The sequence below is a fragment of the Thermobia domestica genome, chromosome 3 (assembly GCF_964235325.1).
Source record: "Thermobia domestica chromosome 3, izTheDome1.hap1.1, whole genome shotgun sequence".
Taxonomy (NCBI): domain Eukaryota; kingdom Metazoa; phylum Arthropoda; class Insecta; order Zygentoma; family Lepismatidae; genus Thermobia; species Thermobia domestica.
In genome coordinates this window covers 1,598,698-1,623,433 of record NC_137456.1, presented here as the reverse complement: position 1 = coordinate 1,623,433, position 24,736 = coordinate 1,598,698, and positions in this window count along the sequence as shown.

Below are 24,736 nucleotides of genomic sequence, written 5' to 3'. Positions count from 1 at the left end.
ACATTATTTAAGTGTTGCCAAAAACACAATATACCAGAATATTACGACGGGCCGGTTTTACGTGCCGCACCCTGTAGTAACCACGGAAACATATCTCTGCTAGGAAATTGTGGTTACCTTAATGCTATTGAATACTATATATTCAAAGGAGAAATCAATGCAAAATATGCACAACAAGTTACTATATATTAGAATAATAATACGTAGTGATGGTGTCAGCGGGTGTTTCCCCCTCAGCCACATCTCCGAATATGCTCAACATGAGTTACTAATATTTTCATTGTACCATTTTCATCGCTTTTTCTCTACAAGGATAGATATCGAAATCGAAAGTGATAAAGATAATTATACATATACTAAATATATTCCAAAGGAATAGGTGTCAAGTTTCTTTCCTCCTGGAAAAAGTTAAAGATCGAGCAAGGAGATGACATTTATTGAACTAATGTACTGTCAGAAATGCTGATCCCACCTAAGATGGAAACAGGAATCGCATTGCGGTAAAGACACGTGTTGAACAAAATAATGTTTAAAAGGACTTCAGCGGTGAAACATTCAAGTTTTTAATACCCTACAATCTATCTAACCGTATATAGAACATAAAAAATATCTTTGTAATACATAATGAATGTTATGTACTAGATACAGAAGTACTCTAGTTATTCAGAACTCATCACAGTGTCATGTGGACAATCTTATTTTATTCCAAACCTTACTTGACCAGGAAATTGTTGAAGCTGATTCTTTATGTTTGATCTATTTATAGCCATACGGTGGAAAATATGGTCAAGAGAAGGAGAATCAGATCGGATAGAACGAGTGATGAAGAGGCCTCCGTCAAGAAGCCTGGACCTGACAGTCCAGAAGAGGAGAAAATGGCACAACACAGAAGCTCCGTCTATCATGGAGATATTACTCTTGAAGAATTCTCCGAACCCTCCTATACTACCTCCGTATAGGTTCCCGTTTCGAAACTTACTTTGTGTTATCGCACAGCCTATTAAAACACCTACTATATTTTCATGTTCTTTTATCCCTGAATGTTATTATGACAGTCGTTTCGTGATATTCTCTAAAAATATACCTTAAAGTTTTAAAGTTGGTTGGTTGAACTTTTCAGCAGCAAGCCTATATGAGACGTACATCTAGAGTTTAGGTAGAGTCATAACCAGTGTAGTGAGTTGAAATTTCAAATCTATTCCATTGGGAATCTAACGCGTGGACCATTGTAGCAAGGGCACGTGCAATGCGTGTTATACTATTGGAGGAGGGCTAACAAACCTTGTATACTGTGTTGGAATATACTGTGTTATGAATAATTTCTCTTCTCTCTACTAAAGGCTACAAGACAACATTAGGATGGTATATTAGCTTCTGATCTTTTATACAGTTGTGTTCAGATTGTGAATATCCCATCCTAAATAGGTGTATCATGGTTATAAATATAGTGTTTTGTATGGAAAACTCCCTCCCTCTTTTAGTCCTTAACCCATTAACGCCGGAATTATTTTTTGTTTTCAATTTTGATGAAATTTGTAATTTTGGTTCATTTAGGTGTAAAGACCACCCATGAAAAATTTTTAGTTCGTGACGTAAACAGTTTCGTTGGGGTACCCCGTGATCATATCAACACGCTAGGCGTTTAAATACATACTTTCAAATATTATGATTAGATGGATGCCCTGTTAAATTATTAACACATATGCAAAAAAGAAAAACATTTATTGTGTTACAAGCTGTTACACACTAGAAGACAAAAATAAACACAGTATTGGGACTATGGAATTGTCACTTTATGGAGCCCCTTATCTATGGGACTTTATGGAATTTGAAAAAACAGTCAGTGCACAAGCCCACATTACATTTGAAACATTTTGTACGAACTGTGCTCGAATGTACCTGCACAACGTCTACGCTCAGAGCGAATCACTAAATGGTCTCTTCCATCAAGACAACATCATCGCTTACACGATATTGTTGAATGCTGAACTTAGAAATAGCTGGACGTCCTGCACCTAATGGTACGGTCTTATATTTTTGCAAATAAGTTTGGACAATGTGCCTTCGAAATTCTAAGTGTGAGATGTCTATTCTGGTTTTTCTCAACAAAAGCCATGCATTTTGTACCGATACGTCAATCATCCAAGAGAAAAGAGCCCACCACCACTTTTTGGATCTGATCCCAATACGATAATATGAGATATTCTGGTCCATTTGATCAGTACCTCCCATGTGCTTGTTGTATTCTCCGAATACATATGGACGAGTAACAAGCACTTTCTTCTTTTCACTCTGGGAATATCGCTCGACACTAGAAAGAGGCTGCGTCCCATGACATGTAGACGCAGTTGTGACGACGCAGTTGTGGTAACTCGTCTATCATGGTAAGCATAGGAGCTGCGCACTTACCAAACTGTTCTTCATACTCACTCCGTCCTCTCGGATTTTTCCCCTGATGCACATCAAAATTAATCAAATATCCAGATGACGTGTTTAGATACCAAACTTTATACCCAAAACGGATAGGTTTCCCACGGATAAACTGTTTACAACCATGCTTACCAAAATATTGCACCATACATTCATCAAAATCAATATTCTGTTCTGGCTGAAATAAGGAAATGAAACGTTTTTGAAGTAACATTATGAGTGGACGCAGCTTCCACATTTTATCATCTTCAGTTGGTCGAGTATTATCAGACAGTGAACAAAACGACATATGTCCAAAAATCGATCTATTCGCACAGCATTCACCACCAGTTCATTTCTTACATCACCTGCTCCCTCCCAATACGACCTTTCCGAAGGAACTGTATTGTACCCAGAAAGCAAAAGAATTGCAATAAAAACTCTCATTTCGTCTTTAGAAATTCCAAGCGGATTACAGTTTTTGAAAACACCATATTTGTTAGATTCCGAAACAAGCAAATCTAAAACTTTGTCATCGAAAATCATTTCAAAACATTCTGTAGGAGATTTTCCACGAAATGTCAAGAAATCTGCCTCAGGAAACACAGTTGCGGCTGCTTTTATGCCATCATGTGTCCAAATAATGGTCACTGTCTTCTTTTTCTTAAAACGCTTACCTTTCGTCTGGTGGGGAGACATTGTTGGTGGTTCATCTTGCGTATCATCCTCACCAAGTCGGGTGTTATCCGTAAAAACTACTTCAGCGTGACTGGCAAGTTGGCGCCCTGTAAGGTTGTCAATGAGTCCACTGCCATCCTCTTCTCCTGAATCTTCATTCGAAAAGATATTTGGTTCCGGGAGTTCAAGATATATGTCTTGTACGTCTTGCACGTCATCCGGTTCCAAAATATCAAGGATTTGTTGCAGTGAAAGACTTTTGTAACAAAAAAAATATATAATTACCAGAAACAGTACTAGCAAAAGTCATTTCTAATAATAATAATAATAATAATAATAATAATAATAATAATAATAATAATAATAATAATAATAATAATAATAATAATAATAATAATAATAAAGAAGTGAAACGAATAAAGCAAGTCAAATGAAATCACTTATAAACTGTTCTAAATTGATAAATCTGCAAACTTTTACTGTACTATTTATATTTTTACATACGCACGTAAGAAAGAAAAACCTGCCTAAACGTCGTGCGTGTTCACACGATCACACTGATGAAAAACTTGAATAAGCGTGTCCCAGATATTTTTAGGTGAGTCAAATCTAATTAGTTACAAACTTTGACATCTCTAAAATAAAACCCAGTACAAAATCACTTGAAAATCTTTGTTAATACTTACTTTGACGACGATTCCATTTTTCTTCAATTTCTTGCGCACTGCTGATAACTGAGTCTCAAGGTTGCATTCACTCCGCAATGTGGAAGTTGTTTTGTTTGAACAGCGTTACCAGAACCTTCTCCTAGTAGACTACACCAACAATGTGACGAAACCACTAAAACTGAGTTACACAAGACTTATTTTCACAAATACTACCCGCTGTGATTATATGATCACGCACGGCGCTAATGGGTTAAATTGACATGGAATATGAGTCGTAATATAGTTGTGACTTCTGTATTCTATTAACAGATTTCAATTTCTGTAGGAAATTCGTTTTGTTACTGATGAATTGTAATAGGATTCAGAGTGAATGTCAGCGACTGAAGGAAGACGAGCACCACAGAGGATTAGTGTCCCAAATGAACGAATGCAGGTGCTATTCGAATAATTGCTGTTTAAAATATCTTAGATAACTACATATTAGTTACTGGAGCATATGGTCATATTATGACCTTCCATTGAAGGCTGTTCCCTAAATGTAAATTCTTATAACATTTTAATTTTAACAAAGGAAACAAAAGGACGTAAAGTAAACTGGAATGAAGTCAGTCGCTCTTGGAGATAAATTTTTAAGCATAGCTTATCACTTCTCTCTTTAATTTTTTCCAACGGAAGTAATCGTTACACTAAAGAGAGCAATAATTCTCAATCGCTTCCTAGCAACACAAACTTGTAGTTCAGAGACAACATCTGCAATCCAATCTGTTTAATGGTTAATCTAGCAACTTCAAGGAGAGAGAGTTTCAACGATCGCCTTTAGAATCTAAAGCTTTAAAAATCGTCTGATTTCAATAAATCTGGACGCATTGTCCAACGAGGTTTCATGCGAGCGATATTGCTCTTGGGTCACCATCGATAAATTGGTATTGGCTTGTAATATACCGTCATAAAAATGATAATTTCACAGTTAAAATGAGTGAGTGCACTTGAAAAAGGATTGTCTAGGATATTAATTTCCACTGTTAGAGCGTTTCTGTACAATGTACGAAACCAAAATTTTATTTTTACAAATTTAATGTTAGTAATGCCAAACCATTACAAGAGCTATACTAACCTATGGGATTGTAGGCAGTATCAAGTGTTTTTTTTAGCACTATCTTCGTCACGTGAGTGCTCTCCGTCATTGACGGGGCTTGCTCCCTACAGACTAGCTCCTAAGCTAGTCCCCATGCTGTGTTTCTATTCTAACACGTTTATATAACATTATTGCATGTTGTGATACCTAACACAAGTTTTTTTGCACTGTTCTTTTTATAGCATACGTCCTGCCTATTTATGCCCATAAGGGGAAATCCTCGTAAAGTAAATCTGCACCCATGAATAAAACTTCTACCCTAAGAAACAATTTCTAAGGTACTATGAGTGAATTTCGTGATGAAATAATTATATATATTGGGATAGCACGTATTCATTTCCATGGAACATCAGTTTTCTTGCATACTATCAATCTGTATTTAAATATTTGGGATGTGATCCTAGAACGCCTTAGAGGATCATTTAAAGCAAGAAAAATGTTTTCCTTTTATTTGACGAATTATTGCACATCTGCACTGGCGACTGTATTCTGGGAAGATCTCAAATTTGCTGAATGTAGCTTTCAACGTGAGGGTTCTTTGATTTGATTTCCACGTTAACAACTGTCAAAATATTAATGGAAAATCCTACAACACGAGTATTATATGAATTCTCACAAGAAACCGAAAATGAAATATTTCACGAATATACCCGTTAGGCTAAGGGAGAATGATTAAAGCAAGTGAATGGAGATAGAAGAAACGGTGGAATATGGATGTGAAAGGAAACGGGAGAAAATCGAGATAATCCACGGACGGTGTTGTCCATCACAAACTAACAGGCCGGGGATCGAACCGGGCACTGCACGCAGCAGAGATAAGTGCTGTACTAGTGAGTCACCGTGTTCCCAATTTGAATATTGAATGTGCAGTACGTTGGTTGCAAAAATAAATAAATAAACATATTTACAAACATTTACAATACATTTTGAAATTATCGCCATCGCAATATTTATCACAATCGTAAGCGATTTAAAAATTCAGCTGAGGTGATGATGACTCCTCTTAACTGCCCGAATTAATATTTTCCTGATTTTTTATAATATTTTCAGTTACGTTTGTTCCATATGATCGTAGTAAATGTGAAAATAACGGAATTTTTGTTCTTATTGTTGTAATGTGTTCACTGTGAGCCGTGTCACAAAATTCCACACACAAAATCTCCCAGGCATAAAAAGTTATTTCTATTTGAGTGTCCATATGGACACGCTGGGAAGTTATGGGTTAGCAGCAGAAGCAGTTGAAAGTAGGAAAAACAATTGATGTTGCCGTCTTTTCCTTGTATGTTTATGGAGCTTTTTTTCTTGTTTCCATTGGAAATTCTTTAGAAACAAGACATTAGTTTAAAATGACTCGCTTTGATACTTTTCAGCAGAACAATCATTTTGTTAATTTTTCTATTCCAATCAGAAGAACAATTTTTTTTTTTTTTTTAGTGGAACATTAACTTGAACTAATATTTTGTGTTCGTGGTTATGAAAATGACACTTTTGCGAAATTTATTTTTTCATAAAAGCGTGTCTCACGTAGATATACCACAAAAATTGAAATCCAAGGCCTGGGAGTTACAAAAATATTAATAGCAATGAAACTAATTATGTAATGTTTAGAAATCTAAGTTAATAACTTAAGTTGTAATATAATTTTGTTCTAATATGTGTGATAACATATATCTTTCTCGATTTATAAGTTATCCCATAACAAATTAATATCTACAGGCTCATCGCCAAATATTTGTCCCGTAAGCATTTTTGCCGATCTCAAATGTTTCAGTATTCGCCCGCTACTCTACCCAGTTTTTTAAAAATTGGTCATGTAAAATGTACAGAAAAATTTGGGTTAGCCTTTAATTTGGCCATTTGATGTCGAGAACAGAACCCAACCAACCCCTACGGGGCTTCTAACCCACTACTACTACTACTACTACTACTACTACTACTACTACTTCTTCTACTACTACTACTACTATGGATCCGTATAGTAAAACTGTACAGTAATTTTAATGAAAAAAAGTATTATGAAAATTTAAAAAAAAGGAAAAAGATTCTCGGTTCGGATTTGAACCCACGCTAAAAGCGACTTTCATTACTCGCCCCGTCACTAGTGCGTTCGGCTGCGAGAGCCGACAGCATCTAACGTTTGCTTTTTGCTATATGTATGTCATGACTAGAGTAACCCAAAAGCATAAAAAGCATAAAAAGCATAATAGCAATTTAGACATATGGTTGGTACCTTGAACATGATTGTCTTTATTTAAGGGTCCAGAAGAAACTAATGTTAAAAGGATAAAAAAGACTAGTTTCAGAAAATAAAGCATTAAGAATAATTTAAAATATATAGCACAATTCTTGGAAAATTCTGTATAACTGCAATTTTAGCATACTATATTAATAATGATTAGAAACCAATATTTACAAAGCAAAATCATTGAGAACATTACAATGCAACAATGAAAAGCTAATTTTTATTTCTGTGAACTTCTTGGTTTAATCCTTTGATGTGGAGAAAAGGAAATGAAGAAAACTTTCCGCCAACAATGAATAGTATACAAGAACTCGACACTATATTGTTATTTTCACCGCTTGAACTTTAGCACTTCCTGTATTTCTTTGTGATATCTTTTACTTTCCCTTTCTGTATATATGCACCTCTAAGGCGCACACAAGTGAAACAAAAACTGACTCGAGTAAAGCATATCGCTTTACAATGCATTAAGTAGAAATTTCATTAAATATGAAACTGGTTGCATAAAATATTAATAAATAGATCGTGATATTTAGAATATTTAATGTATAGTAAATATTATACATTATACACGATTAAAATAAAACAATGACTGAAATTAACAATAAAGCATAATAAAGCATAATTTGGAAAAAAATAAAGCATAATTATACAAAAAATAAAGCATAATGAGGGTTGCTCTAGTCATGACTCTTGATGTCCTATCTTCATCGGCCAATAAGATCAGAGGATACCTGAAACGTTTGGGGTCCGTAAATATGCGTCCGGTAATGGGCAACTCATAATTGCATATCCTAACAGGGCAGAATCGTGTCATGGTCTTCATTAATCTTCAGCAGAGTTTATTTTAGTGTGATAACATTTTATGCAGCCCTCGTTGACCCCGATTGTAAACGGTATTCGGGAGTTTAACTTTATGGTTGAAAGAATAATACCTTTACAAGTTGGGATGGATAATAACTCTGAACATTACTTTTAATCTTTTCATGACGTGTGGGTCTCTTCAAAGTTAATTGAATATGGTGTTTTCACAAAGATAAGTCGAAGTGGTTGCACTTGTTAAAATAAAGTTATTTTATGTGTTGTGGGAACACAGTCGCCATCTCTTAACAAAACAAGTCACTCGCGTTAAAAGTGCAGAGATTAGTTTAGTTGTAATCTCGTTTCGTCCTGCTTTCATCTGTTCCCACGGATAAACTCGCTTTGACATAAACCATTTCACCCCTCTGGCCATAACAAACAAACAAATAAACAAAGAAACAAAGAGCATCTCTTTATCAGCTATTCTCTTTGTTTTCCTTTTTAAAACGCTGCTAAATGTTTTTTCCTAATGTTAACATCGTAATTGAATCATTATCATCTGTGATTAAATTCGTTAGTTATGTTTACACTTTCATAAACGGTATCAGTTTCACCCCACATTTTGAAATAATTATACAGCTTGTATGTTACCAACTATTACAATATAACTGTGAACGAGCTGCAGCAGCGCTTTCTGGTAATCATTTGTTTGATTACAATCGTGAATTGACTAATAAATTATCAAAGCCTGCGTTTTAGGATAACAACCTACTACTGGTGATTACTGTTACATTTAGTCTTCTTTCTGGTTAAATGGCTTCCTGGTATTTTCATGACTTCAGAAGGATTACGGGTTTTATCTTTTGAAGTGGAAGCCAGACTCGGTTCCCTGTTACATATATATGGCTGTATTCTTCACTATCATTTCCGTTTTTTTTTTTTTTTTTTTTTTTACTTTTTCTTAATTAGTTCAATAAACAAGCGTATTAGTTGCTAGCGGTCCCGGATTCTGAGTTGGGACACTCGGTCGAAAAAGTGTAACAGCTTTTTCAGGCCAGTCATTTTGAATGAGTTTTTTCCTGGGTTTTCCTCATTCACACGAGGCAAATGCCGGGATGGTATCTAACATAATGGTTCTAAGCCGCTTCCTTCCTTACCCAATCCTTTCTTCCTTCCCTTTTATCGGATAGTGTGCTTACCGAGGGACTTCATATACGCGACGGGCTATTATGGCCTTAGATGCCGACAGACCAGAAATCTAATTCCTAATTCTTAATCCTAAACAAGCGTATTTCCTACATTTGAAACATTGGTTGGTTGCGAAATTTAGAGTCCCTTTTCACAACAGAATCTATGCGAGACGTGGACCAACAGTTTAACGTGTAATGTAAAATAGACGAGCTCCCACCAGGATTACACCTACAAGAGAATATATATTAACTCTCATTAAATCCAGTTACATACGTTTTACGGAAATCATTATAAAACAGATAGGAAAATGATGTTGAATCGAATGGTGAAACCTCCCATACATTGGGTACGGAATATTCCAAACATTTGCAAAAGAGGGAGCCTTCTAGACTCAATACTTTATAAGTTAAATTGAATGAATTCAAAGCTGTTTCCAAGATCTTTTCTATCTAGATAACTAACTAACTAACTCTATGGCCTATGGAACCAGGAAATTCAACGTCGTGTTCACAAAAGCTCTCCACTGACTTCTATCCTTACCCAACTGAATCCAGTTTCTACTTTCTATTCCTATTTCTGCGAGATCCCACTTAATATTGTTTTTCCATTTGCGCCTAGGTCTTCCTAATGGTTGTTTTTCTATTGGTTTTCCAGTTAAGAGTTTGTAAACGTTCCTACTTTCTTCCATTCTGGCTACATGACTTGCCTTTCTGAACCTCCCAGATTGGATGACCCTAACAATGTTCGGTAAACCGTATAAATTATGTAGCTCCTCGTTATGAAGTTTTCGTCATTCCCAATTCCCGTTCCTCTTGGGTCCGAATATTCGTCTCAGGAGCTTGTTCTCAAATACTTTCAGTCTACATTCTTCCCTCAGAGTAAGCGACCATGTATAGCAACTGTACAGAACACCAGGCATGATTATCGTTTTATATATTCTAAACTTCAAACTCCTCGACAGAATTTGCGACCACAAGAGATTTTGAACTGAATAATAACACAAATGTCCTGGTTTTAGTCGACATTTAATTTCTTCGTGAATATGGTTTTCGTCTGTTAATATTGTTCCTAGATATTTGAAAGTATCCACTCTATCAAAAGTATTATTCGATATTTTAAGGCGTCCATCATTTGCCGTATTAAGATCCCGACGAACTTCCATGTATTTAGTTTTCTCTGCATTTATTTCTAAACCGATGTTTCTGCAAGCCTTTAATAAGACCTCTGCATTTCTTTCTGTTGTTCGTCTATTACTCCTATTAAATTTACATCATCAGCATACGCTGTAATTTATAAATTTGTGTATTGACTATTAGGACGCAGGAGACAAGGTTTTCCGAGACTTTGGAAATGTTAATAATTTAATTTCATTTTGTACTTTTTAATTTTCATTTTTAAATTTTCAATATTCTTGTTTGTTTACATTGTGGACTAAAATTCTGAAATATGTGAGGAGCGTCGTGAGCTTATGTTTGAATATAAAGGTGATGTAGCAAAGGGAATAAAACTTCAAAGCAGAAAAGAGATTCGAAAGCTTTTACTGTGGCTACTAGGAATTCTATCATTTAACTATTCGGTATGTTCAGTGATATTGAGGACCCGGATTTTGTTGACCTAAACTTTTCTAAAAAGGTGAGCTATAGAATGACACTAAAATTCCTGTACAATGACCCTAAAATTAACAAAAAATGACCTTAAAACCTGAGTTTTGTAAAACGTTTATTTCGTTAAACATTGACTTTCTTTTGAATATCTTTGCATTTTAATTACCATTTCTCACTCATTTTCAAAAGTGTTGTTTCAGTTAGTTGCAGTCCATTGATCATTTGTGTCTTTGGTTTAAAAAAAGCAATAATATTAAAACTAAACTTTGTCCAATTTAATAAATAGTTAAGCATTTCTTTTCATTACAGATAGAGGTATATATAGGCCTATATCCAGTTAAGCAACTCATAAACATTTTGTAAGCTATGACACAACAAACTAACCCAGAAACTTACTTTGTAATCTAACAAAATTTAGCTCATACCTTATTTAGCATTACAGTAGATAATCGTAAACATGCGCAAGTTCTCTTGAGGAATGAGCGCCTGTTGTCCGCAAGTACACTCTTATATTTGCTTAAGCTCCTTTCAACGTCAACAGAAGCTATGGGGTCATGCTTGAAATGATCTTGTCATTGGGACTTAAATCTTCAATTTTGGAGGAGAACACTTCACCTTGCAGTGCACTTAAAATTACACACAAAATATTGTATGTGTTGTTTCTTTCCAGCACATGTTTTAATTTACAGAGAACACTATTGCCAACATCACCTGACACTTTCTCCAACGACGCTTTTTTTTCTTGAACTACAAGTAAGGATTCCGCAAGAGACGCACCTTTTCCTTGAAGACGCATGATGAAACTACCCTTAACCACTTTACACGTTTCAACTTTATTGTCTAGACGATATTAGAGTCTTCTCCGCCAACGCTGATGATACAGTAAGATTCTACTTTTACTTTTAATGCTTAGAGATTGAAGCTGCATTAATGGAACGTTTCAAACAATACGACACGCTTTTCCAGTCATTAGTTTCAACAAATACGTAAAAGGAAAATCTATTTCATAAGTTATCAACCTTTATTTCGTACCGTCAATTTAACTAACTTCTTTGGTATAGCCTGCAATTCTCATTTACCCCAGAATATTCAAATATAATAATAATAATAATAATAATAATAATAATAATAATAATAATAATAATAATAATAATAATAATAATAATAATAATGCAAAGGGAAGTTGATCAATGTCAGTGTCTAATGGTAGAACTGGGGAAAATACAGAGACGGATCTAGAAGTGGGGGGAGGCAACCACAAACCAGATTATTATAGGTATATCATGAATTTACTATAAACTTTCAAATATAAATAATAGCTGCATGACACTCAAAAACCTGTGGGGGCCTAGGCCTCTGGCCCCTGGCTAGATCAGCCTCCGGGCAAATATCCAGAAAAAAAAATAGTCAAGATGGGCGGTCACCGCATTTAAACTCTTCCGAATAGATAAACAACAGCTCTAACAAATAGTATATGCAAGTTTTTTTTCTTTAGATTAACAAACTTCCCTATTAAACCACGTACACACATGTCCAAAATGATTGTCGCATATCTATAAGTGTTTTGTTGTGGTAATATAACTTGATAACGATTTTGCAGGGTACTTTTAATACTGTTACTATGTGTATAATTGGGAAATATATATTTGTGGTAAATTTCATAGGAAAAGAATTATAAATACGAAAATTAGAATGAGTAAAACAAAATGTTGCTAAATGAACAAGAAAGTTTTATTTTCGTTTTATTAATCTTATTTACTGCTCTTTTGACATGAAATTTTTCACATACATGTCTTTGCCGATTATACACCTACTAACATTATAAGAAATACCGGGCGAATTCGTTATCAAATTATATTCCTACAACAACGTATTTATAGACATGCGACAATCATTTTGGACATGAGTGTTCATAAACTGAGATAGAACTAATGTTGTTCAGTTGAGAGACAAGTTTGGTTGACTGGATTTAGCCGCTTGTCAACACTAAGGCAAAGTGGATATATGAAGTGCTGGAAAATTTTCGCCTGAACAAGACGCTAGTTCTGAAAATCTAGCGTAATAACAGAACAACACCACCAGACGAGGGCTTAAATGTTTTAGGTTAAACTATCTCAGACTCGTATTTTTACTCGCCATGGGAATTTACCAATCGGTATTTTTGGACTGTATTGCAAGTAACAGAGACAACTTGCAAATTGCTTGCTGTAAACTTGCGATGCAAGTCAACCAAGCTCGAATTCGACTTGATTGAAAAACGTCCAAACATGCCGCCAGCTGGATTCAAGTAACGAAATTACATGGGAGCAACCTTGCATTCAGTGCTTCATTCAAGCTTGATGCAAGCGTTTTACACTGACGCAAGTAAATAGCCAAGAAACGGCTAGTGATATTATGACGCTCTCAGAAGGATCTAAAGCATCGCTTGCAAGTACAACAAAAGGTAGATTGTATGAAAGTACGCGTCGAAAGTGCAAGCGTAGAAAGCCGAAAGCCAAACATGTGCCGACTAGCCGAAAACGTTCCTGCTACTTGGGATAGAACCTACAGTTTAAAGTGGGATTATATAGATATAGATATAGATATAGATATAGATATAGATATAGATATAGATAGATAGATATAGATATATACACTTATATTTAAAGTAAGTAACTCAACTGGGAATTGAACATGGAAACGCGCACACAGAAAGCGAGCATATTATCCGCTTGGTCACGAATGAGCAATATGTCAGTAGGATCACTTTAGATTTGGTTTATTGCTAGGGCCACAGCTCTGACATAGTAAACTTCACGTTCTACATTAGTATATAATTATATTATCAATACGAGGAGAAATTAAGAAGTAAATGGACTTTTGAGAAAAAGGTACATTCATTCTAATGATAGAAAACTGAAACATACATATATTTCATAAGTGTTTTGATTCCGGGGGCCGCGGTGGCTCAGTGGTAGAGCGTTCATCTCTGGTGCATTGGGTCTCAGGTTCAAACCCTGCTCCCACCAAGTGAACTTTGTGGTGGACAAACACCGTGTGCGTGGGTTTCCTCGGGGTTCTCCCGTTTCCTCCCACTTTCTTCATTCCACCATTTCACTCATTACTCATCATCATCGTCTTCTTTAGCCTAGCCGGCATAAGCGTGGGACGTAAAACTCAAAGATTTCATTTTTTTTTGATTCCGTCAAAAAGAAAAAATTTTTCGGTTGCACCTGTAACCAATTTTACACTGCACCAATGACTAAGTGATGGGCGACGTTTAAATTTCTTAACTGCTGGTGATGATGGGTGTTTCCAAACCATGCTCCGAACCTTATTTTCTGGATCGTGATGATGTATTCAAATTCGTGGCGATGGCTTGCTTGATCTTCCCTCGTCATATAAAGAAGTTCTTCCCAGTTTGAAACGCTCTATTCATTCATAGATCTTGCCTCGCGATAAACAATTGTTACCATATTGCGCTTGCATTCGACAAATAATTTCCGCAGGTTTAACATCTTCAGCATACAAAATACGAATCATACCCTCATTTCCTCTTTAGTGCAGATGGAGGATGGAGCTGCCATGTTTAACGGTCTGCTAGACTCCAATGACTTATGCAGGAATAAGAGTGACACGTTGCATAGAAGTGTTGCAGACGACACTAATTCAGCACTAGATACTAGCAGTGTTACTAAACCCTAGGGCGAGAAATTGCAGGTCCCTTTACATTTTGACTTCTCCTCGTATACATATCTCAAACACAGAGGAATCAATTGCCCCTCTGAAGACCCAAATGACGCCACTGTAAAGAGATACGTGTTCTATTACAGCTATCACGTATATACTTAGGTATAAATAGATAGAAACTTTTAAAACGTTTAAATTAATAATAAATCTCCCAGAATTAGATGTTGATTCATGTTTTAGTCTTGTCCTATGAGCTGCTGGTCCAGAAACATCGAAGGGAAATTAAAAACCTAATAAAACGCTTTAGTTGCTTCTGGCGTTTAATATATTTCTTTGGGAAGTAACGTTACACATGTATTTTTCCCTAAATGAGGAAAAAATTCAAATTGAATTTTATCCTCTGAAATACGAAATGGGATCTTTTCATTCCACTATGTTAAGTTGATATGAAACAAGAAAGAGAAAAAACACGCATTGATTCGTTAAATATAATCTGTGTAACAGGGTAAAGACATCCTATGATATTTGCCTTTATAATTGCAATAAAGGACGAGGCGTATGTTGGTTTATATGCATACAGCTCACATCAAAGCTATAATGATTTCGATGGGTTGTGGGTGGGGTGAGGGAACGAATTGAATGTTATACATCATTTTTATTTCTCTCCAGTTTTACTTTTTTTTTTTTTTAAATTCTCTATTCCTGTGATTTTTTGTAGGTTCAATAACTGAACGAATGCACATCCAATGACCATTAGCTTTATCTGTAGGCGATTCCATTCTATGAGGCACTAAAAAATCGACAGAGAGAATACTATAAAATATACTCATCAATGGTATTAAGAGTTGGTTCCCCTCCTCCTGGGAGCAGTTCTACCTTTGGAAGGGGCAAGAGGGAGAGGAGGGAATTGGTTCATAAAGTGTAACAGTTCGATATTTCTCTCTCTGTCGTTCCAGAATGGATTTTTTCAGTGTTTTCTCCATTTTTAATAACGAAAGCATAGTTGGTGTTCACAGTCGATTGGAAGCGTACAAAGGGAGGCAAACGATTGCATGCTTCAGTGTACAGTACTAGATAACACGCACAAATTACGTAGAAACTGCTGTCGTAAACAGGTGTCCACAAGAAAACCCTTTCTCTGTGTTAAAATGTCTCTCTTTAGTAAATTGAATCTCCCCACCCCCCACCCCACGCGCACTTCCCTGTCGATCCTTTCTTCAATCTTCTGATTCTCTGAAACAAAAAAAGAAAAAAAAGAAGAAGATTCAATCGGCAGGTATTCCATTCGAAAACATGGAGCTCTAGTACAGTCCGTAACAAAGAAAAGTAGAATAGCCAGTTTGTAAATGAAGTATACAATTACCTTTTGTCCATGAATGCAGTCAGCGACAAAAATTTTTTGCCGTTACATGAAATTAGTATAGTAAATAATTTCAAAGCTGAAGGTCAATTTGAGCAGGCCCGTATCCAAGGGGGGCCGGGCCCCCCTAAACTATGGCTGGCCCCCGTAAAAGTTCACGGTAGGCTTGCAAATGAACTATAATATGGTGATGAAGTATAATATGATTGGGTCGGCTCCCCCTAACTTCTACCGCCCCTTCCTAAATTTTTGGGCTGGCTACGGGCCTGAATTTGAGTACAGTTTTCACTAAATTAAAAACGGTAATTTTCTTTACTTTCTAGCCATACCACCGTGGTACATTCCAGCCGTACCACCGTTATCCCGAAAATAAATTTTACCAAAAGAAAAGAACTACTGTCGCTCAGTGCACAACAACACTTGTTAACGATTTTGAGCAACTAACTCTATGGCTTCATAAATTTAAATGTTGATCAACGCAGAAACAAATACTCTCAATCGGATATTATACTGTACTAAACCTTTCAATTAAGGGTGTTGTTCCCCGAAGATCCAGCTTCATGTACCGAGTATCCATAAAGTCTCAATCCGTTAGAATCAATCAGAGCTCCGACACTAAGTGGCCAAAGTGTGACGTAAGAGCAGACACTTATGATCAGTGCTAGTAGAAGGTGATCTGTTTAGGAAAAAAGGGGGAGAAAACAACGTTGGTGGAATGGAATAAAATAAGGATTGGCACCGTTCAATTACTGATGGAAGTATGAAAGTAGTTTATGTGCAGAAACATTGACTATGCCTTTTCTTCTTCTCATCACTGTCTTTTATCAACGCTAGGTTTGTTGCCTTCTTCTCGCTATCTGTGAATGAATTACTGAGAATTCGAGCATCAAACTAGTTGACGTAGCTGAAAATCACTGATTTGGAGAGAGATCGTGTTCGCTGAAACCAGTGTTGGGCAAATTTCAATTGAATTAACAATTAACAATTAATCTGTAAATTTAATTGTTAATTGCAATTAACAATTGAAGTAAGTAATGGTTAATTGTTAATTGCAGTTGGCCATTAGTAATGGAGAATCAATTGCAATTAATCTATCGATTGAAAGTAATAAGTAATTGCACTGGAAAGTAATTGCAATTGAATTCAGCCATTCAATTGCAATTGAAATTAATTGGCAATTAATTCAATTGCAATTGATTTCCACAGCAATTACTTTCAATTGATTGATCAATTGCAATTGATTTTGTCTGATTAATTTTCAACACTGTAGTTCAGAGAGGGGCAATGAAAACTTTAGCCACGACCAATTGACTCACCACTAATCGTGACCCACGACCCACCGTGACCCACTCTGACGCACCACCCACCATGAACCACTCTCACCCACTGTCACCAACAGACCCACCAAAACTCATTGTCATCAACTCTGACCCATGATTTGCGCCCACTTCTCTACTGACTAAAGAGTTTAAACTTGTAATAAAACAAGTCTATGAAATTATCACTCATCGGAGTTTGAATTTCTACGATCAATCGCTCGAGCACCGCTCCATTACAATAACGGTGGATCTGACCTTTCCAATATAAATAAAATAAAGAGTTTGTTTGTGTCTGTCTGTCTATCTTTGTGCGGACTGTGGACCAGACGAGTTGACCGTAAGTTTTCAAAATTTGGTTACGGGTAGCTTGGTCTAGGCCCCGAAACAAGACGAAGACTTTTTTTTTTAAATTTTGAACTAGGGAGGTATCAGGGGGACGTTTACCGGGACTGGCCTGGGGACCAGACGAGTTGACCGAGATTAACCAAATTTTGGTCACGGATACCTTGGTCCAGGCCCCATACCAAGGCGAAGCGTTTTTGACAAAATTAGAACTAGGGGGTCTCAGGGGGGCGTTTACCGGGACATGTAAAAGTAACAGGGAATGACCGATATTAGTGTCGATTTCGTAGTTTTCGCGGTAGCTGAGATCAATGGCGAAACTCCGATAGCATTAACTTCCAAATTCACCCTAATCGGCTGCGGCCCGGGAGTCAACGAGGAGGGGGGATACCGAAACGTAAAAGTAATCCAAAATGATCTATATTAGTGTCAAATCCATAGTTTTCGCGGTCGCTGAGATGAATGGTGACACTACCATTAGCGATGACTTTCAAATTCATCCACCGTTGTATGCGAGCCTTGCGTCACCAGAGGGGGGAATTCCGAAACATGTAAAAATAATCGAAAATGAGCGATATTAATGTCAAATCCATAGTTTTCGGTTTCGCTGAGCTCAATGGTGAAACTCAAGACCGCGTTTACTTTCACATTTGGCCCCATCAGCCAAGGAACGGGGGCATTACAAAGGGGATCACGAGATATGTAAAAATAATCCACAATGACCGATATTAGTGTCAAATCCGTAGTTTTCGCGGTCGCTGAGATCAATGGTGATACTTTCATTAGCGATGATTTTCAAATTTAGCCACCATTGCATGAGGGCCGGGAGTCACCGGGGGTGGAGAATTGCGAGACATGTAAAAATAATGGAAAATAGCCGATATTAGTGCCAAATCCATAGTTTTCGCTGTCGCTGAGATAAATGGTGATACTTCCACAGGCGTTGACTTCCAAATACAGCTCCCATCGGATGCAGGCCAGAAGCGTTGTTTTTTCCAAATTGGAACCAAAGGATCATAGGGGCTTTTACCGGGATATGTAAAAAGTAGTAGAAAATGGCAGATGTTAGTGTCACATCCATAGTTTTCGCGGTATCGGCTGGGGGCCAGAGGAGATTTTTCTCTCAATTCGAACCAAGGGGGTCTCAGGAAGCGTTTACCGGAAGATGCAAAAGTAGTAGAAAATGACCAATATTTGTGTCGAATCCATATTTATCGGGGTTGTTCAGATGTATGGTGACACGTATCCCGATAGTGTTTACGTTCAAATTCAGCCCCCATCGGCCTTCCCAATGAAAACAGATGTATGTTGTTGGATATATATTCACACAAAATATATCCAATTTTAGAAATATTTCGTAACTGTTCTCCCGTTGTTCAGTTTGTTTACATTGATATTTTATCTGATCCGTGCGAAGAACGGGCATAACAGCTAGTACGAAATGGTAAAGTGTTTGTCATGGACCAAATTACAATGAATTCAATTATATAGATAATTATTATAATTATAATTGTATATTATTTCCTTGTTGAATTATATATACTTCTCAGTGAAAACAAGAATAAAAATTGAAAGTCCCAAATCTAGTTAAAGTAGACCAATGTAAAGGAAAAAAAAGTATAACATTTTCCATATAATTAAGCGTACCGTACAAACTTAAAATTTCCATGTAATTAAGCTTATAGTACACATTTTATGTCCCTTTTTCTCACAACTTGATTTCCTTGAGCTCTGAACGCTAAACACACGTCTCGTCTCGATAGCGAAACGACTATAGACTTTTATAACGAGACAGCGTCAAATGCCGTGAGCACTGACGTCATTACCTTGTTCCGCCACCAACAAATTTCGAGATGGTTCCTTTTGCATCGTTTTGTGCTATTTTGTACGCCTTTTCTCACTTTATGTGCATCACCGCAAATGGGTCAAAATGGGCCTACAAATATGGCGGAACAAGTTATTGCCAACGAATTTCGAGATCGTTTACTTCACATCGTTTTGTGCCGTTTTGTGCGCCTGCTTCCCCGTTTTGTGCATCATGGGAAGTGGGTTAAAATGGGTCTCCAAGGTGGGACGAAAATGACCCACTGTTCCGCCACCAACGAATTTTAAGGTAGCTTCTTTCGCATCGTTTAGTGCCAGTTTCTTGCAGTTTTGAGCGCGTATTTCATGTTTTGTGCATCACTGGAAGTGGGTCAAAATGGACCTCGAAGGTGGACGAAAATGACCCACTGCTCCACCACTACCGAATTTCGAGGTCGTTCTTTTCTCATCGACTAGTGCCTGTTTTGTCCGTTTCGTGCCCCTATTTCCACGTTTTGTGCCTTACTGTGTTTGTGTCAAAATGGGCCTCCAAACTGTGACGAAAATGACCCACTGTTCCACCACTATCGAATTTCGAGGTCGTTTCTTTCGCATCGTTTAGTGCCTGTTTTGTACGTTTTGTGCGTCACCGGAAGTGGGTCAAAATGGGTCTACGAATGTAACGAAATGGGTCTACGAATGGGTACTTGGAACTACACAAAGAATTTAGCTAGAATTGACTCGACTCGAAACTCGATCCAATTGATTTCAATTGATTTTGCCTAACACTGGCTGAAACTCGTACACCTATCCAAGTTCTGAAATAAAATAAAATGAAATCATTAGCACATGCCGTGCGATAATGTCCTTTAAGCTAAAGAAAACGGATGATTAGTTGAAATGAAAGATTAGGAAAATATTAGTGGAAGGAAAAGGAGAACCCCAAGAAAACTCATGGACTTGATGTTTTCCACTACAAACCCACGTCACTTGGGATGAAGCGCGACCACGTTTCACTAGAGGTGAGGGGTATACCACTGACCCACTGAAGACCCTTTCTAAATTTTGTTTACATTTGTGTTATTTTCCAGATTAGTTATTAGTGACACACTTCAATGTTTTGTTAACAGTTCTCCCATTTTTATGGGTTGCAATGACTAGAGTGCTCATTGTGGTGCTATACCGTGACTAAATCACTCAGTATCGTTCCGCTCAATTCTGTCAGAAATATGGGGAATCTACAGCTTCTAAGTCCAGCACAATGAAGTGGGTAATGAGCAATGGTAACGGCCTATCGATAAGTGGACAACCAGGTTTAAGTTAAGAAACTGTCAACAAGATGCAAAATATCATTTAAAATTAGTTCTCGAAAGTCAGTTTGCGTAGGCGCTTTTGGCGTGGGAGATCCGCATTCGATTCCCGGCGAGAGCTCTGTGGTTCGGATTCTACGTTAAGTTGTAGGCCCTTCATTTACATAAGCGTCTTTACAAAATTTGTTGCTGTTTTTGAGTTTAACGCCCCTTTTAGCAGCGAGGATATATGAGAGGGACCTACTGATTAACGTGGAATCCGAACCACATGAGCTCCTGCCGGGTCTTCAAGAAGTGATTGAGTCTGTGGGAGAGACGTGCGTGGAGTAAGGCAATTGAGGAAGGGTTTTATACTAAAACTCTTGGAGAATCTGCACCATCTTTTGAGTAACTTGTGAGCGTCCGTTGTCATGAAACATCAAAACATAATGGCTGTTGAGCAGGGCCCCACTAAAGGGGAGCAGGAGGGCGCAATTACACAATCAAGAGGTTGTGAAATACATATACTTTAATCGATTGCCTACTAATATAGCAGTACAAAACGTGAAAGTGTTATGTCGGTGGTGCTCTTGTCTTTCATGCAAACTCTGAAATGATATCCCTGCTGTTGAGCACTGCTGCGGTGCATTTCATGTAATTTAGCAGTATAACGATATTCACTGACCGTTTTGTCTTGGCGAAAAAAAATATGAAATTTACTGACTCTTCAATACCAGCAACAACAATTTCCGCGTGTGATGTCATTTAACTGGGTGCATATGGGTCCGGGATGAGATACGGGAGTATCTCGACGTGTGCGTGGTACCTCTACACGACAAGGCGGTTGCCAGTTGAACGATAGAGGTAGGCAGGGCCGGGATTGAACAAGCCCCCTCGGGCATTGCCCTGGGCCCCGGAATTGGGTTGGACTCTGCCGGGCTGTGGTCATACCATGGGATTTGGTAGCTTGTGGGAGCCAATCCCAGGAATCTGGGTAACGGTGAACACGGACGGGAGGTGAGCTTGCCTTATAACGCTCGGGTGCCATGCCTGCAGAGCATGGTAGGACTGACTCGCTAGCAGTCTGCCTCAACCAGTAGGTCTACTGGTAGGCACTCAGGACTTCGGTCTGGCCGCGCAGTGGGCGTATCCCACTCCCTCAGAGAATGGGGGTTACATCGCTTCGGCGAGTCAGAATTAGGGGACAAATTCTGACGGTGCACTACGTGCACGAGGATGAATAACGTATATTGAGGAACTACGGGCGGGGTGCGACACATTTTAGCGATACCCGTCCATTAAATAGACCGAACGGTCGCGGGCATGCTCCCCATGCATGCAATTAATAGACCACTAGCGAACAATTGACTTCAATATGTTTAATGTTTAATACCAGTGTAGAATACTTATAGAGAACCGTTGATAGCTTATAGTTGATAGTAAATAGTTAACGTCGACGATTATGCACTGAGCTTAAGGGAGACGGTGATGATGAGATAATGGTGGAGAAACAATAGAACCCCAAGAAAAGCCACACACACGGTGTTTGTCCACCACAAAGCCCACTTGTCGGGAGAGAGATCGAATCTGGGATCTCAGGTATTAGATAATCTAAATGGATATTAGATAATTAATAGGAAGTAGTAATAAATCCAAAGGTATTAACAGAAAAGAATAAGGTATTTTCCTTTCCTATAATTTAAACACACTGTTGAACATTAAAAATGCAACACCAATAAGAAAGCTCCTCTTTGATCCTACATTTGCAGAATGTGTGGAGGATGAAAGAACAGTCGAATGTTTAGCACTGTAGCTCGTGCGGAAGTAATGTTATCTGTAAACAGCAACCAAAAGCTATGTCTTCCTGGAAAGATACTTTAGGGGCCGCGGTGTCTCAGTGGTAGAGCGTTCACCTCTGGTACTTGGGGTTCAGGGATCGATCCCAACCCCCGCCAAGTGAACTTTGTGGTGGACAAACACCATGTGCGTGGGTTTCCTCGTGGTTCTCCCACTTTCTTCATTCTACCATTTCATTCATTTCTCATCATCACCGTCTCCTTTAGCCTCACCGGCATAAACTTAGGATGTAAAAAAAAAAAAAGATATTTTCTTATTATTATTCTTATTTAGTAGAGCTCATTTATAATTCATTGTAGGCTTTGATGATCTCGTCTGAAATTACTGTATTTATAATGTCCTTAAAAAATCTTGTAAGCATATAAACATTTGAAATATAAGTAGTATTTGCTCTTATGGATAATTTCAATGCGAAGACTTCACTCAAACTAAATTATTCTCTAAACGTATTTGTTGTTGGTAATCGCGGAAATGTGAGTTTAATGTAGAGAGGTGTTTAAGTTTGTGTTTTCAATTAATTAACATATTTCAAGCGAAGACCCTGCGTGTAAATATAGAGGATTCCCATCCCCGCATAGCAGGAGGCCACGAACGCTATGCAATCTCCTCTTCAGGTTGTTTGGTCTGTTCCCGTCAGCCTCACGACCCAGAGATTTCAGCAAAACTCTACCAGAAACCACAAACGGAGAACTTGCAGACGGACGATCCAATTCTCCCCAGCGACCGCAAACAAAATATCAGGTTCTACATTTTTTTCCTCTTGGGTTTTTCATCACAGTTTGAAACTTCCAACAAGTTTCGGTTTTCATGTAGAAAATACCGCTAGTCAAGGAAAGAGAAAAGATAAAAAAGACTCTTATGAATAGGTAATTTGAACGGAAATATTAGTTTAAGAAAGCAATTTTATACATTATCAGCTTCATTTGTGACGAAGATCAAGGATGAGATCTTGTTCCAAATCTATATTCATGAATAGTTTATCGCAAATACTAATCAGAAAGACCATCTATTTTAGGAATATACTGCCAAATAACATCATCATCATAGGTATTTTGCCATTACTGGCAGGTCACTTGCCGCAGCTGAGAAGTTTCCATGCTCTATAATGTTCTATTAACTCCTTCATCATCACATACGATTTCTCTGTTTGGATATTGTCCATTAATTGCACCCTCCTTCACCTCTCCATCTCTTTCCTGCCACCATACACTCTAGCACGTCCCTCATGATACAATTCCTTCTTAGCCAATGTCCCAACTAGTTTCACTTTATCTTCTTAATAAAGTTTAAAAATGATTTTCCTCATCATTTCTAACACCCTCCCATTCGTTTTCCGCTCGACCCAGCTAATTCTCTTCATTCTACTCCACACCCATATTTCAAAACCTTCCAGGAGTTGTTCTTAATTTTTGCTAATGTCAATGTTTCTGACCCATAGAGTACAATGCTCCTCACGAAGCACTTTATGAGTCTTTTTCTTTACTCCTTATTCAAGATCCCACAAAATAGTATTTTCTTCCTCCTAAATGTTTCTACGCAATTTCTATCCTTGCTTTTAAGGGTCGCGGTTGCTCCGTGGTAGAGCGTTCACTTCTAGTGCATGGGGTCCCAGATTCGATCCCAGCTCCCGCCAAGTGAACTTTGTGGTGGACAAACACCATGTGCGTGTATTTTCTCTTGGTTCTCCCGTTTCCTCCCACTTTCTTCATTCCACCATTTCATTCATTTCTCATAATCACCGTCTCCTTTAGTCTAGCAAGCATATATAACACTTAAGTTACTACAAAAACAATTAAGATAAATGGATTTTTACAACTGAAAAAAGGTTTGACATAATTTTCTCCTTTCCGATTCCTTATTGTGTATATGTGCGTAGTAAAATATATAGTTTCATTAGTATAAACAGAGTGTCATTCAATATACAGACTTTCAAAAATACGAACTTTTCTTACAAAAAAAAGAAAAAACCGAATCGTCTGAGCTAAAAGAAACTTTTTTGTTTGATGAAGTATAGCGTCCCTTTTCAGGACCAAGATTGTATGAGAAGTGAACCTATACCTTAAGGTGGAATGTAAACCACCCTGATGCAGTCACATTTCAGTCCTCTCCAATCTAGAATCTGGAATTGAACCTGGATCATGTGCAGCAAGAGCATGCATGTTAGCCACTAGGCCAGCAGGAAGGACTGAATCAAAAGGAAGCCATAAGAATGTTGAAATCCAAAAGATCTTGTGGATCGGATGGTATACCACCGTACATTCTTAAGGGTTGTATAGACATTCTTAAACATCCTCTACATTCAATTATAAATATATCATTAAAAATAAGCGTGTTTCTGGACAAGTTTGTCCTATCTCTAAATCTTGTGA